The 14,154-nt window shown below is 41.6% G+C and overlaps 1 long non-coding RNA gene across 1 annotated transcript; it reads left to right on the top strand.

Moving 5' to 3' along the window:
• The first annotated feature begins 3,373 nt into the window (after positions 1-3,373).
• LOC137840296 (uncharacterized) lies at positions 3,374-13,235 on the top strand. Its single transcript, XR_011086833.1, has 2 exons — positions 3,374-4,017; positions 9,930-13,235. It is a non-coding gene; the product is annotated as an uncharacterized lncRNA (long non-coding RNA).
• Positions 13,236-14,154: the final 919 nt, after the last annotated feature.

Below are 14,154 nucleotides of genomic sequence, written 5' to 3'. Positions count from 1 at the left end.
GAAGGAATGAGGTCGAAATACAAAAAGTCCTGCCTCGCTACAAAAACAGATATGCTCAAACCTCATTGAATAAAGTACATAAGCAGACAAGTATATTCACATATTAAATAAATAAAAGAAACATTTGAAGCATATAATTATACGTACACACCAAATCAATAAAGAAGACATAACTAGACATTTTTGATAAGTGGTGATGAGAAAGGTTTTTATAACTTTATGATCTGATATATATATATTTCTGAGGACTTTGAAATAACAAATGACTTTTGATATATTGCCTAAATAGCTTAATGACCCTTAAGGAACTGTGGAATGCATGCCTGATGTTTTTTCTCTGAATCATGGACACGGCCAGAGTTGTCTTGACCGTTCAGTACTTGATTGTATCTTATGTTTTGACTAATGCTAGACGCCAGTTTTTGATTACTACTGAACGCTCTGCACAGAGGGAAATAGTTTGTCTAACAAAGAAAAGATACGGTTGAATGCGGTACGACAGTGTATGTCCAAGATTGGAGAAGAATGTTCACAGGAAGGTCACGTGGAGATAAAACCAGTGGGTGCCAGAAGGAGCCACCCGAGAACTCGGCCAAAGATGATCGCCAAGGCCGAGAGACGGGATGGAAGACAACAGCCCCCTCCACACACACACACACACACACACACACACACACACCAACAGCCCCCCACCAACACACCGAATTGCCCATAACCAGCACCACTCCCATGGAAGCAGACTCTCCTTCGAACTTGCCCCACCCCGAAGACTCATCGCCCATCAATCCCAGCCCACAATGTGCTACTGAATATAAAACTGATCTAACAACCTTGGACTTTGCCTTTTCTGAATGGAGACTTTCCGCTCTTGAAGGGCCCAGCGCTGTATTGTACTTTCCTGAAAACAGAGCTTTTTGAACAATAATTGTGATTGAACTCAACCAATCTGTCTAAGTCTAATTTCTGCTTCAGTGTCTTTGCATTTTCCTAAATCTGAAGAAATCAAACGAGCACGCAGTGAGTAAATTGGAACACAGGTGATTGACAAAGGCTTTTGCCGTGAGGCGCAGATAACGCGCTCCCTAAATTGTGGACAAAATCCAACACCATAATTCCTTAATTTAGAAAATATTTTTAGATTTTTTTTGGTGGGGGGGAATCCACGATGTACTGAAGCCGCGATAAATGAACCGATGCAGTGAGGGATTAGTGTAAGTTAGCCCATATTTACTCAATATTTGTTTAAGTAGTTGCACATACGTACGTTATCCCACATTTACTTAATATCTTTTGAAGTAGTTGCACAAATGTTACCCCACATTTACTCAATATTATTATTGTATGTTGTAGGGATGGGAATCTTCACCATCAAAGCGATACGATACACATCTTGATACACTGCCAACGATTCGATGCATTCATGATTCATGGAATTGCCAATGAAAAGATGCGATACAGTTCTCCCGTCTCCTGCGATACGGTGCGATACAGTATGATTTAATTTTAAAACTATGCGATCCAGTGCGATATGATACGGTGCAATGCAGAAAAAAAATACACCATGGAATACATAGTTCAAGTTTTGGCACTTGAAGCATTAAAGCTGGCTGTGCTTTTTTATTTTGAAACACAGGAAGTACAACATAGAGAGTGATTAATTGCAGGTCTCTGGAACTTTAGAGTATAAGTATAACCTTTAACAAAAATTAAGATTTCTCTTAAGTGCATGTTGTAGAGCAATTTAGGGCCTACACAAAGACATGTTTTCAAGTTAAGCTTTTAAAAGTGCATTAAGTTTATACAGTTTGTGTAGACAAATTTGTTGTGCTGCCTGTGTATCTTATAGCTGCACGGCAGAGTTTACATATGGCTGTTGTCTTATCCAGCTCTTCATCTCGTTTGTAGAACCCAACATTTTTCCACACTGCAGACGTAAAGCTCACCACCGAATGTATAATCTCCACCTCATTTTCCTCCATGCCAACCCGCTATCTGGCTGACTTGCCGCCTCTGTACAATTCGAAGAAGGCCAGTTTGGACCCGCCTATTCGTGCGAGAAACTCTAGTTGCATTGTTTCACAGGAAAACAACACTCAGCACACTTTGAGATATCTCCCTAACCACAGCCGAAGAAGTGTCAGCCAACAGTGGAGAAGCCAACCGGCTGAGGAGGAACAGGACAGAAACTGAAACCTGACTGCCGGGGTCACTGTCGCCTTGCACCACACTACATTCATTAGCTAAACAGAGTTGCTGCAGCCACGAACTCGCCTCCCCTACTTTTTTTCTGAATTTGACCAGGTCCATAAATATTAGCAAATGCGATTTTATGAATAGTGTGTTTGTGTGATCTCTGTATATCCTGTTTTGTGTATTGTCCTTATTTCTCTTTTCTGTATTGTGCATATCGGCTGTAGTTTGGTTTTATAGGTGTTTCCCCAAACTTCAACACAGTACGTCAGATATGGCAGAAATAACGAATAATAAAGGGTGTGTAATGACTTAGAATGCAGAATGTTTGTTTTATACAGAATTCCCAAACACTTAGCTAGTTTTGGTCGTGTGTATTCTACATGAGGTTTCCAGCAGACTTTATTATCTAAAATCACACCAAGAAATATAACTTCCTGTACCCTTTCTATTTTACTAGTATTAATTAACAATTTTACATGGCATTCTGTTTTGTGTCATCCAATTAACATAATCTTTGTTTTGCTTGGATTGAATGATCATTTATTTTTGTCGAACCATCATTTCAGTTTGTTTATTTCAGCTGTGATTGTCTCCAAAGTCTGCTGCAAATTCTCACCTGAGCAAAAAATATTGGTATCATCTGCAAATCGAACAAATCTCAGAATTTGTGAAACTTTACAGATGTCATTGATATACAATAAGAATAGTGTCGGACCTAATATTGACCCTAACCCTTCCATGACTGTTTGTACTGTCACGTCGATCATTCCAGTCTGTAGAGGATTTGTTTTTAAATTTCTTTGATATCTCCAAAATGTCTTACTCCTTGAGTGCACATAGAATTTTTTTATTTGGGTTTCTGTTCCTCATATCTTCAAAGTACCTACCATGTGAGTTCTCAGGAACCCTTATTTTTGCTGCTAAATCTGGTCCAACATTAACAAAGAATTTGTTATAACCATTCACTACATCCTTCATCTTATTTATAGTCTTGTCATTTTCAGTGAAGTACTTTGGATAGTTTTGGATACATTTCACAATGCTATTTAGAACATTCCATATGCCTTTAAACATTTTTTTTGCTTTTGTAAGTTTGTAAGCCCTGTTGGCGTGCCACTCCGTCAGATCGTTGTGTTTGTCTCTGTCGTGTTTGTTAGGGTTTACAGATTATCTTGATTATCTTGATGGTATGATTATGTTGGAATGTAGACTAGAATTATTAACTTTGTTTAAACCTTTTACCTTTCCTTGACTCTGAAAAGTTTAACCATTCAGTTGTTGAAACTTTCCAAATGGTGTGGAAACATTCTTGCTTAGTTAGTCATCTAACATGCTCCACTAGTTTCTGTTTCCACGACCTTGTAAAACAATGAGCTGGGACACTCCACACTGATTAACCAGTTGCTGAGGTGACCACCAAACATGTCTAATGTCACCCCCACCCTACCTGTTCTCAATAAATATGCTCTTGCAAGAGACCAAAGGCAGACTTTGTTCGAACATTGTTGTACCTACAGTAACGAGCAAATTCTCCACTTGAAAGTGTTTAAAGGGCATACTGTCTCCCGTGTGGTTCTTGCAAAATAAGTTAGAGTGAGCACCACTCTAATATTTTTGGTGCCGTGACCCGGATTCTCTCATACCCGCCATCTGGCATACGGAGGAAGACACGCTGTACACCGTCGACAGGCCAGCGTCCATTAGCCGGATCTGGTAAAGAAAGACCTGCAAAGGAAATTCTTCACTGGGCCAGCATCTTAGGTCTGCCTTCGTCTGACAGAAGTGGATTGACGGGATCCGGCAGTGCAACGAACCAGGTGACAAGTAAGTAAAAGCCCTAAAGTTGTGTGATTGTGCTGTTGTGAAACGCGTACAAGTAAAAGTAAAAGTGCACAAGAAAAAAGTACAACTAAATAGGCAGGACAGAAGATCTTAAGTCTTGTGGAAGGAGGGGATGTTGTAGAGTCCCCATCCGGATGAGGTGGCTCTTCTGGAGCAGTGGTTCTCAAACTGTTTATATATTTTTGTAAAATCTCACGTACCCCCTAGAGTACCTCCGTGTACCCTCATTTGACAACCACTGTTGTAAAGAGTACTACTTTGCGTTGGCAGGGCTGGGTAACAGGACTGGTTGTTTTTAGAGTCCCCTTTCCGGATGAAGCAGCTCTTTTTTTCTTTTTTTTTAAAGAGGACTTCGCGTAGGCAGGGATAATAAACTTGTGTGGTTGAGAGTGTGGCTGGTAGGATAAATTGACTACAAAGAGAATTTGTTGAAAGGTCAATTTAAACCTGCATTGAGGATCCTCAAAGAAAGAAAAATTGTGAAAAAAATTTGTATAAACCTAAAATACCAAGTTAAGCTGGGAAATAAAAACGGTAAATCTCTAGCTCTTGAAGGAGATGAGAAGTACATGGCGAGTAAATTTCTTAATTGTATGCGATACATGCCGAAGTGGAAGAAAAAGTATGGAGTAGAAGGGAAGTTGAAAGTTGAAGTGTGGAAGATAGTGGTTGATGTTTTGGAGGAGAGTGTGGCTAGGAAGACAAAGGGACTGAGAAAGGAAAGAAGAGAGAGAACTGAATTGCGCTAGAATGTGGTTGAAAGCTTCACAAGAGAGAAGAGAACAAATTCAAAAGACCAAAACTATAAAGGTAAAAAGTGATGAGGCTGCGAGTATGTTTGTCAGGCCGGAAGACAATGAGGCCACAGTGCGCAGGCGCACTGTCCCGGCCGCAGCTCAAGCCGCAGCTGAAGGCGCAGCTCAAGCAGAGGGGCAAGAGGAGCTTTCTGCTCCTATGCAAAACTTGTATCCAAGTTTAACAGACCTGCACCCTCCCCCATATAACAGCAAAAAAGGTCAGGGTCACATTATTAGAACTCCTGTGCGAACAAGAAGTATGACCAATGCTGCTAAATTTTCCCAAAATTTAGACAATGTTGATGTGTGCCCAATGATACAGGTGCCAAACCCTATTGTAGGGGAAGGCTACCCTCCACATACATATGTTTTTCGGCCATGGACTTTGGAAGAGTCAAGAAAAGCAGTTGAAGGGGTTACACCTGTTGCAGAAGACCCAGATAAATGGGCAGAAGACATGGCTGGCATCATACATTCCTATAGACTGAATGGGCATGAGGCAGGAGAAGCTGCAATGTCTTCCTTGGGAAAAGACTGGGCCAAGGTTAGAGAAAATTATACAGGTAGAAATAACCAAGGGTCTTTCCCCTATCCCGTTGACGGAAATCAATTGGGAAGGGATTATGCAGCACAACGGAATGATCTTGTGCAAAGAGTGCGAACTATATTTCAAAGACGAGTGAATTATGGTCATTAAGCAGGAATAAAACAGAAGCCTGGGGAAGAAACTGATGATTTTCGCTTGAGATTTGAAAAATAATTCAGGGTGCATAGTAGCATCCCATTCAATGATGCAGCTGAGAGTGCTTACCAATAACAGCTTAAAAATGCACTCCTCACTAATTTCCGCCCTGAAATAGGCAACTGGGTGAGGAAACATTTGGTGGAAGCGGATATTGCAAGTGTGACGACAACTATGCAATGGGCCAGACATGCTGAAAAAGTGATCAAAAGAGGCAAAAGTTCTGATGTATTTCATCTAGAAAATGATGATGATGATGAACAAGATGAATATACAACAGTCTTCTTCCAAGGGTCCCAACGGGGCAGAGGAAGAGGTAGAGGCCAACAGGGTCGAAGGCCGCCATACAATTCAAAACCCCCATCAGATTCTGACAACTGTTGGAACTGTGGGAAATGTGGACACTGGTCAAAAGAAAGTTTTAGAAAAAAACAAAACCAATCAAAGGGTGGAGGAAGAGGCAGAGGAAAAACCAAATTGTCAGCATGACTAGATTCCTCCCCTTTGACCTCTTGTGCTCCTACAGAGGAAGAAATAGTAGATGTCCATACAGCCTGTGACATTCTGAGTGCATTAAAAGAAAAAACACATGTTACTTTAAACGTTGGAGGAAGTGATGTAGAGTTTTTGTGTGATACCGGGGCTTGTAAAACCGTAATGAAAACTAAAGTCCCTAATCTAAAGGCCTCTCAAAATACAATTTGGGTGAAATCTGCTGATGGGCAGGTACACAAGGAGAGTATCTCCAATCCAGTTGAAGTGAGAGATGATGAAACGGGAGTCATAGCTTCAGTTTCGATTGTCCTATCCCCAAAATGTCCCATAAACCTGCTGGGACGAGATCTGATGACTCAGTTGGGAATTGGAATAATTCCAGTAAAGGATGGCATGCGAGCATGTAGAGTGAGAGATGTAGACTCATATTCGGCACAAGCAAGTGAACAGATTTGTTGTTCCTATGACATCTCTCCTGAACGGAATCCCAAGCTACCAAGCAGTTTACTGAGTGAAGCTCGAAAACAATTGTCCCGACCTGAATCAGAAATGACTTGTAACCAATTACATGTCACCATGAACATTCTCACTGATCCACAAGATGAATATATTGAAAGTTTTCTCAGTGACACAGACGTAACCTTGACAATCACTGCTCTGTACACTGATCGCAGGTCATTTGCAGCTGCTGCTCTGCTCCTGCCCGCTCCTCAGAAAGACAAATACAAGTTGTCGGCTATACCCCACATTTCATTGTTTAAACCTCACAGTATAACATGGGCAGATGTGGGTTGCCGAATTAAACTTAACGGATCTGTCACTGATTATGAGGATAAAGGTGATGGGTGGAGCCACAGTACCAGTTGTGATATGTGGAAGCAAACAGTGTATGAAGTGGCTTTTGGAAGGGCATGCACTTATGTGCTCCACTGACTAGTTAATGTTTGTTTGACTGAGATGGAGGAGAGGGAATTGGCTGAGCTTCCTGAAAAACTCTGGACAAAGGGCCCATCTGATGTAGGACTTTTAATGTCCATTCCCCCAGTACAGATCAAACCAAGATCAGAGTGGCGTCCAAGAGTTAAGCAATAGCCTTTAAAACATGAGGCAATAAATGTGATTGCCCCTTTTATAAATGATCTTTTGACAGGAAGAATCATTAGGAAGTGTTCGGATTCTCCTTGCAACACTACTATTTTTCCAGTCCAAAAGGCCAATAAAATTGATTGGCGAATGATACAAGATTTACGAGCAGTAAATGAAGCAGTGCAGACAAGAGCACCTAATGTGCCTGACCCACACACACTTCTAAACACTTTGAAGCCTAACCAGAAGTTTTTCACAGTAATTGATCTTAGCAATGCATTTTTCTCAGTGCCAATCCACCCAGACTCACAGTTTTGGTTTGCGTTTACCTTTAAAGAACAAAGTTATACGTACACCAGATTGCCACAGGGATTTGCTGATAGTCCAACTATTTTCATTCAAGCTATCATGGCCTGTTTGGCTGATTTTCAAATGTCAAACAAAAACCAACTTCTAGTTTATGTGGATGATTTCCTGATAGCCTCTGAAACTGAAGCTGGTTGCAAGGAAGACACCTTAGCTTTGTTACACTATCACTGCAAAACAGGGAATAAAGTAAGTAAAAACAAACTACAATGGGTCAGACAGGAAGTGAACTATTTAGGTCACACGTTGTCAGCTGCTGGAAGACAGATACAGAAAACCAGAAAGCAAATCATTGCAGATGCATCGAAACCTGAAACAAAAAAACAAATGATGTCATTTTTGGGGCTCTGCAATTACTGCAGAGCATGGATCCCACATTATGCGGAAAAGACGCAACCGCTGCTGAATATTGTGCATGGAGTCTCCATGGCAATGACAGAAAAAATAATATGGACACCTGTCGCGGATGATGCTTTTGTAGTGCTGAAACAGGCTCTGATGGAAACTACAACCCTTATCTTGCCAGACTACAATAAAACATTTGTGCAAACAGCAGACTACAGGAATGGTTTTATGACCTCAGTGTTGCTGCAGAGTCATGGCAGGAAGCTAAGACCAATTGCATTTTATTCAAAAAAATTGGATCCAGTGGCTCAATCCTTACCAGACTGTGTCCAAGCAGTATGCGCGGCAGCGCTTGCAATGACACTATCCGCGGATGTGGTCCTCTTCCACAAAATGGAACTGCTAGTTCCACATGCTGTAGATGTGTTGCTACTGCAAAGCAAAATGAACTTTTTGTCACCCGCCAGACACCTGTCCTACACTGTTACACTTCTGTCACAACCGCATATTGTGATAAAGATGTGCACAGTCCTTAACCCAGCAACGTTGATTCCGTTGCCAGGGGATGGAACCCCACATAACTGTTTGGATGCTACAGAACATCTACAGCTGCCCAGACAAGATTTAAGTGACACACCACTTGACAAAGGGGAAAAGTGGTTTGTGGATGGATCATGTTCAAAGGATCCTAAAGGAAACAATCAAAGTGGTTATGCAATTGTGAAATTGCCAAACCAGATTGTTGAAGCAGAGAAGCTTCCATACAACAGGTCAGCGCAGGCTGCTGAGCTAATTGCGCTAACAAGAGCTTGTCAATTAGCGGCAAATAAGGAAGTCACTGTATACACAGACAGTCAGTATGCGTTTTCTACTCTGTTCTATTTTGCAAAACAATGGGAGCGCAGAGGGATGACAACATCAACCGGTAAGCTGGTTACCCATGCCTCCTTGTTAAAACACTTGTTGCAGGCCATCCATTTACCTGCTAAACTAGCTGTGTGTAAATGTGCTGCTCACACCACAGGCACAAATGAAGTCTCAAATGGAAACAGATTAGCAGACAAAATTGCTAAAGAAGCAGCAGCAGGGAAACATGGCCATGATTTTTTTTAATAGATTCAGAGGACACGCAACTCATAGATAGAACTATACTGACAGATATGCAGGACAATGCTCCAATGGTGGAACAACGAATGTGGATGACAAAATGTGCAATAGTGGATACAGATAATATCCACCACATCAATGACAAACCTGTTTTACCAAAATCACTTTTTAAGGCAGAAGCAATTGCGACACATGGGCCTTGCCATGTGTCGACAGAAGGGATGAGGTCCATCATACATCAACAATTCACTACCTTTTGGTTTAGATGCTAAAATTGTAAAGCATGTCCTGTTTGTATGAAACATAATCCACAAGGAAACATGAGACCTAAGAGAGGCTCATTTCCGAAACCGTCTTACCCATTTCAAATCATGCACATGGATTTTATTGAACTCACACAAAGTGGACCTCACAAATACTGCTTAGTGATGATTGATGCATTTTCCAAATGGGTGGAAATAGTTCCATCTAAACGTGCAGATGCCTTAACACTGGCAAAAGTCATCTGCAAAGCCATCATATAGACTCATGGCATCCCCCAAACCATTTACAGTGACAATGGTCCACACTTTGTGAACCAAGTTGTACAGAACATGGCTGTACACCTTGGGATAACGTTAAAAAACCACTGCGCCTGGCATCCTTCCAGCGCTGGCCTTGTTGAACGATCAAACTCTACTATCAAAAGCAGGTTGAAAAAATGCATGGAAACAACAGGCAGACCCTGGCCAGAGTGCCTAGACTTAGTGAAGCTCTATATGAGGTTCACTCCCACTTCAGAAGGGCTAACACCTTTTGAAATCATCCATGGGAGACCATATAGATAACCTGTGTTCCCTGCAGATTTACAAAAGGCAGATGAAGAACAGTCCTTGGCAGATTACATGGTCAGAACGCTCAGACTGACAGATGTGTCAAATGCAAATTTATTGCCGCCTGACCTTTCATCCTCACAGGTTGACAACCCCATCAAGCCAGGAGACTGGGTCTACATCAAGGTCATCAAAAGAAAGAACTGGGCCAGCCCACGGTGGGAGGGACCATTCCAAGTTTTGCTGACTACCCCCACCGCAGTAAAGATTGCTGAACGGCCCAGCTGGATTCACCTCAGCCACTGCAAGTTGCAGAGAGTGCTGGACCCCTAATTCGGAGTGGTGGGGAAGGCTGACTACAAAGGGGCCTCATCGTTTAGGGTGGGGCGTCTCAATGTTGGTGAAGAATCCATTGATCCCCACTCCGCTAGCCGAGGGGATGTCCCGGTGTCTCTGCCATCCTAGTAGCAACGGGGCTCCATATGCCAGATGGATCCTCTGCTGCGTTGTGGTTGGAGCGTGCTATGGATTTTAGGCTCATCTGAATGGACCGATTGACAATGTCAACCGTGGAAGAAGATGGTCACATGATGAGAACTTTGAGGATTGGTCATGGGACCCCAGAAACCCATACAAAACCAAGACTTGGTACCAGTATGTAAAGTTCGCTGTGAAAGCTCACACACAGGAGGGATGTTGTGTGTTCGACCCCCCCCCCCCCCCCCTCCCCTTCCTCCACACAAGTTCACTTGGAGGCCAGAGCAATGAATGTCACTGAAGCGAAACGTATGGCATCCATGGGAGGAGTTGGATATGAACACCATGCTTACACAGTCAGTGATACCGACCCTTCCCGCCCTGGACTTGCAGACGGTACCTGTGATCAGCTTCTCTGGACAAATCTCAAAGTGACTGATAAAGGACGAACATTGCCGCAAGTGGCCTACGCAGAGACCAGCTGGAGTAAACTACACGTTACATCCAAAGTAACGAGACCCACAAATGCATTAACGACGACTGCTCTCCAGGAGGAAACTGGATGGGAGCTTTGGACATCACCGCTGAGTGTCAGGATAAAAGAGCCATTTCAGGTGGTGAGGGTGATGATGATGATGATAATAATGATGATGATGATGATAGAACTTTATTCATCCCACGGCAGGGAAATTCACTTGTCACAGCAGCGCATATGAGTGCAAGAATAATACGAGTGCAAGAATAAAACAAGTGCCAGAATTACAAAAAAGGGTAAATAACAGACAAGGACAAACACAAGCGCTGCTAGCAGAGACGAAACACATTCATTTTATCAGGTGGCATGCAAGTTGTAAAGTCTGACAGAAGAGGGAATGAAGGACCTGCGGAACCGTTCCTTCCTACACCGAGGGTGCAAAAGTCTGCCGCTAAAGGAGCTGCCCAGGGACCGTACAATCTCATGGAGGGGGTGAGAGGTGTTGTCCATGATGGATTTAAGCTTAATCAACGTCCTCCTCTCACCCACAACCTCAATGGAGTCCAGGGGACAGCCCAGGACAGAGCTGTTCAATACATGCCTGATGTTTTTGTGAATCACGGACACTGTCAAGGGCATCGGAATGCTGAATGTTTGATTATATCTTATGTTTTGCCTTATGCTTGATGTGACGTTGTATGTTGCCTAACACCAGCCTTGGATTATTGGAAAATGTTCTCGACAGAGGGAATTGTTTTGCCTAACAATGAAAATATGTGGTAGGAAGCATGATTAACTGAGAATATGAAGAGAGCAAGTGCGTGGAATGTGAAAAGAATAAACAAATCCATGGTACGTATGTGGTGAGTAAAACCTTTGCATGAAAAATAGACAAAGCATAGTCAGGAAACATTAACGAATTGAGTAGTCATGAAATTGCTAAATGCAGCATGATCACAAGTTCACGTCCCAGCTAACAGTTTATGTCACAGCCAAAAGTTCACGTAATTCCGTACAAAATGACAAATTGGCAGGATGATGAATGGATGATGTGCGACAGAAGGTGGAGTGGATGTATGCAGAAGGTCGGTAGTGCAAGGATGGAGGTAAAATGTTTACAGGGAGTACACTTGGAGGAAGCATAACATTGACATAGGCCCCCTACACATCAATGGCAAGGGTCCACACCTTCAAGTATCTTAGCGTCCTCATCTCAGACAACACCTCCAGGTGTCATGTAACATGGGGGGGATGGTGCAAATGGTAGAATATGGATTGTTCACAGGAATAAATTGGCAGAGTTGAAATTACAAATTTGTCCAAAAGATGGCGCCAGGCCAAAACGTGAGACCAAAAGAGGGGCCAGAATAAGCTAAGCCAGTTAAAATAGAAATAAAAGAGGAACACGGTGTCAGAGTGTGAGTCACGCATGGAAGCACTAATGTGATTTTTATTTTTTGATTTCTTTGCTTGGCTAAAAATGTATTCTGTAACCGCTTTAAGCAATATTATTCGTCAATTCGATCAAGAGACCCGTCACTATGAGAATAGTGGCGTGACATAAATTGTTTGGAGAAGCACAAATGTGATTTTTATTTTTTGATTTCTTTGCTTGGCTAAAAATGTATTCTGTAACCGCTTTAAGCAATATTATTTGTCAATTCGATCAAGAGACCCGTCACTATGAGAATAGTGGCGTGACATAAATTGTTTGGAGAAGCACAAATGTGATTTTTATTTTTGATTTCTTTGCTTGGCTAAAGATGTATTCTGTAACCGCTTTAAGCAATATTATTTGTCAATTCGATCAAGAGACCCGTCACTATGAGAATAGTGGTGTGACATAAATTGTTTGGAGAAGCACAAATGTGATTTTTAATTTTTGATTTCTTTGCTTGGCTAAAATATATATTCTGTAACCGCTTTAAGCAATATTATTTGTCAATTCGATCAAGAGACCCGTCACTATGAGAATAGTGGCGTGACCTAAATTGTTTAGAGAAGTAGGTCAAGGGTTTGGATTTTTATTTCAGAGTTAATTGAAGCGTAACTTTAAAAAGTTATTTTCATGGAACAGGAAGAGAAGAAAAGGGGAAGACGCAGGATCGCTGGACTGAAATTAACTTGGATTTACTCCCAAAAATTGGACTGGACAACTATACAGGAGAAATAGGTGAGGGTTTACCGTTTTTATGTATTTTAGCGAGAGGGGGGAATAGTCATCGGGCCGCCGGCTCCCTCGAGGCCAGCCTGTTTCTCTAATTTGGATTTTAGAAGTAAGATCGAATTGATCACTCGACTTTGCTTCCACCAAAAATAGCACGCAGCTGGTATTTACCTCTTCCCTCTTTCATGAACTGTGTTTTGCAGTCGAATTGTTATGGGATTGAATGATTTTATTAACACGGGTATCAGTGAGTGAAATTGTTCGGTTTCTGGAGTAATTGAGATTTGTAATTCTATTCCATGTTTCTTCAATAAATGTGTTTTGTATATTACTTACTTCGTTGTGCGCGGATTTGTACTGAATATGCAACCGATGGTTTGGGGCCGATTTAAATAAAATAAATTAACGGAAGTGTTTAAATCGGATTATTGGTTTTGTGTAGAACGGAAAGTTATTTAACTATTTGAAAGGCTCAGGCCCGCTTCCCCTTTTTGACAGGCCGCGTAAAAAATAACTCCGAACAAGTTAGAGACTTGAATAACTTCCGTAGTTATTTGAGCCACGAGTGAATTTCGGTCCGTTCGAAAGTTTGTTTCGTCTGAATAAATTAACGGAGGTGTTCAAATCGGATTATTGGTTTTGTGTAGAACGGAAAGTTATTTAACTATTTGAAAGGCTCAGGCCCGCTTCCCCTTTTTGACGGGCCGCGGAAAAAGTAACTCCGAGCGAGTTAGAGAATTAAATAACTTTCGTAAATATTTAAGGGAAGAGTGGATTTCGTTTAAAGTGAATTCGGTTGAAAATTTACTTCTTCTAAATAACATAACGACGATGGTTAAAATAAATCATTAGAATTGGTGGAGGATAAAAGTATTTCGATTGTCCGTCGGGCGCGGCCCAGTTCCTAAATTTGTCGGGCCGCGTCAAAATTTAAATGGGACACGATCAAAAAATAGACTTGCCTTCCAAATTAATTATTGGGCAAGCCTAAATAGAGCACGACATTTTTATTCGTTTTAAGAAAGTCGATATTCTTTTTAAAGTAATTAAGTGGGGTGAAGAACTCCGACGGTTAAGTGCTAGATCTACGTATAGGAAGTTAGAATTAATAATCTAAAGTGCTTTAATTTTCTTCTTAAATGCTATTATTGTCACACTTTTATCAATTCGATTCTCTTTCGAATAAAAAAGTTGGTCAGCTCGCCGCATGAGCGACCAAGTGGAACGGACCCATATCAACATTTACTTCG

Source organism: Syngnathus scovelli, chromosome 5, assembly GCF_024217435.2.
Source record: "Syngnathus scovelli strain Florida chromosome 5, RoL_Ssco_1.2, whole genome shotgun sequence".
Classification (NCBI taxonomy): Eukaryota; Metazoa; Chordata; class Actinopteri; order Syngnathiformes; family Syngnathidae; genus Syngnathus; species Syngnathus scovelli.
Note: the sequence above shows the minus strand (reverse complement) of the source record. Positions and strands in the feature narration are given on the sequence as shown.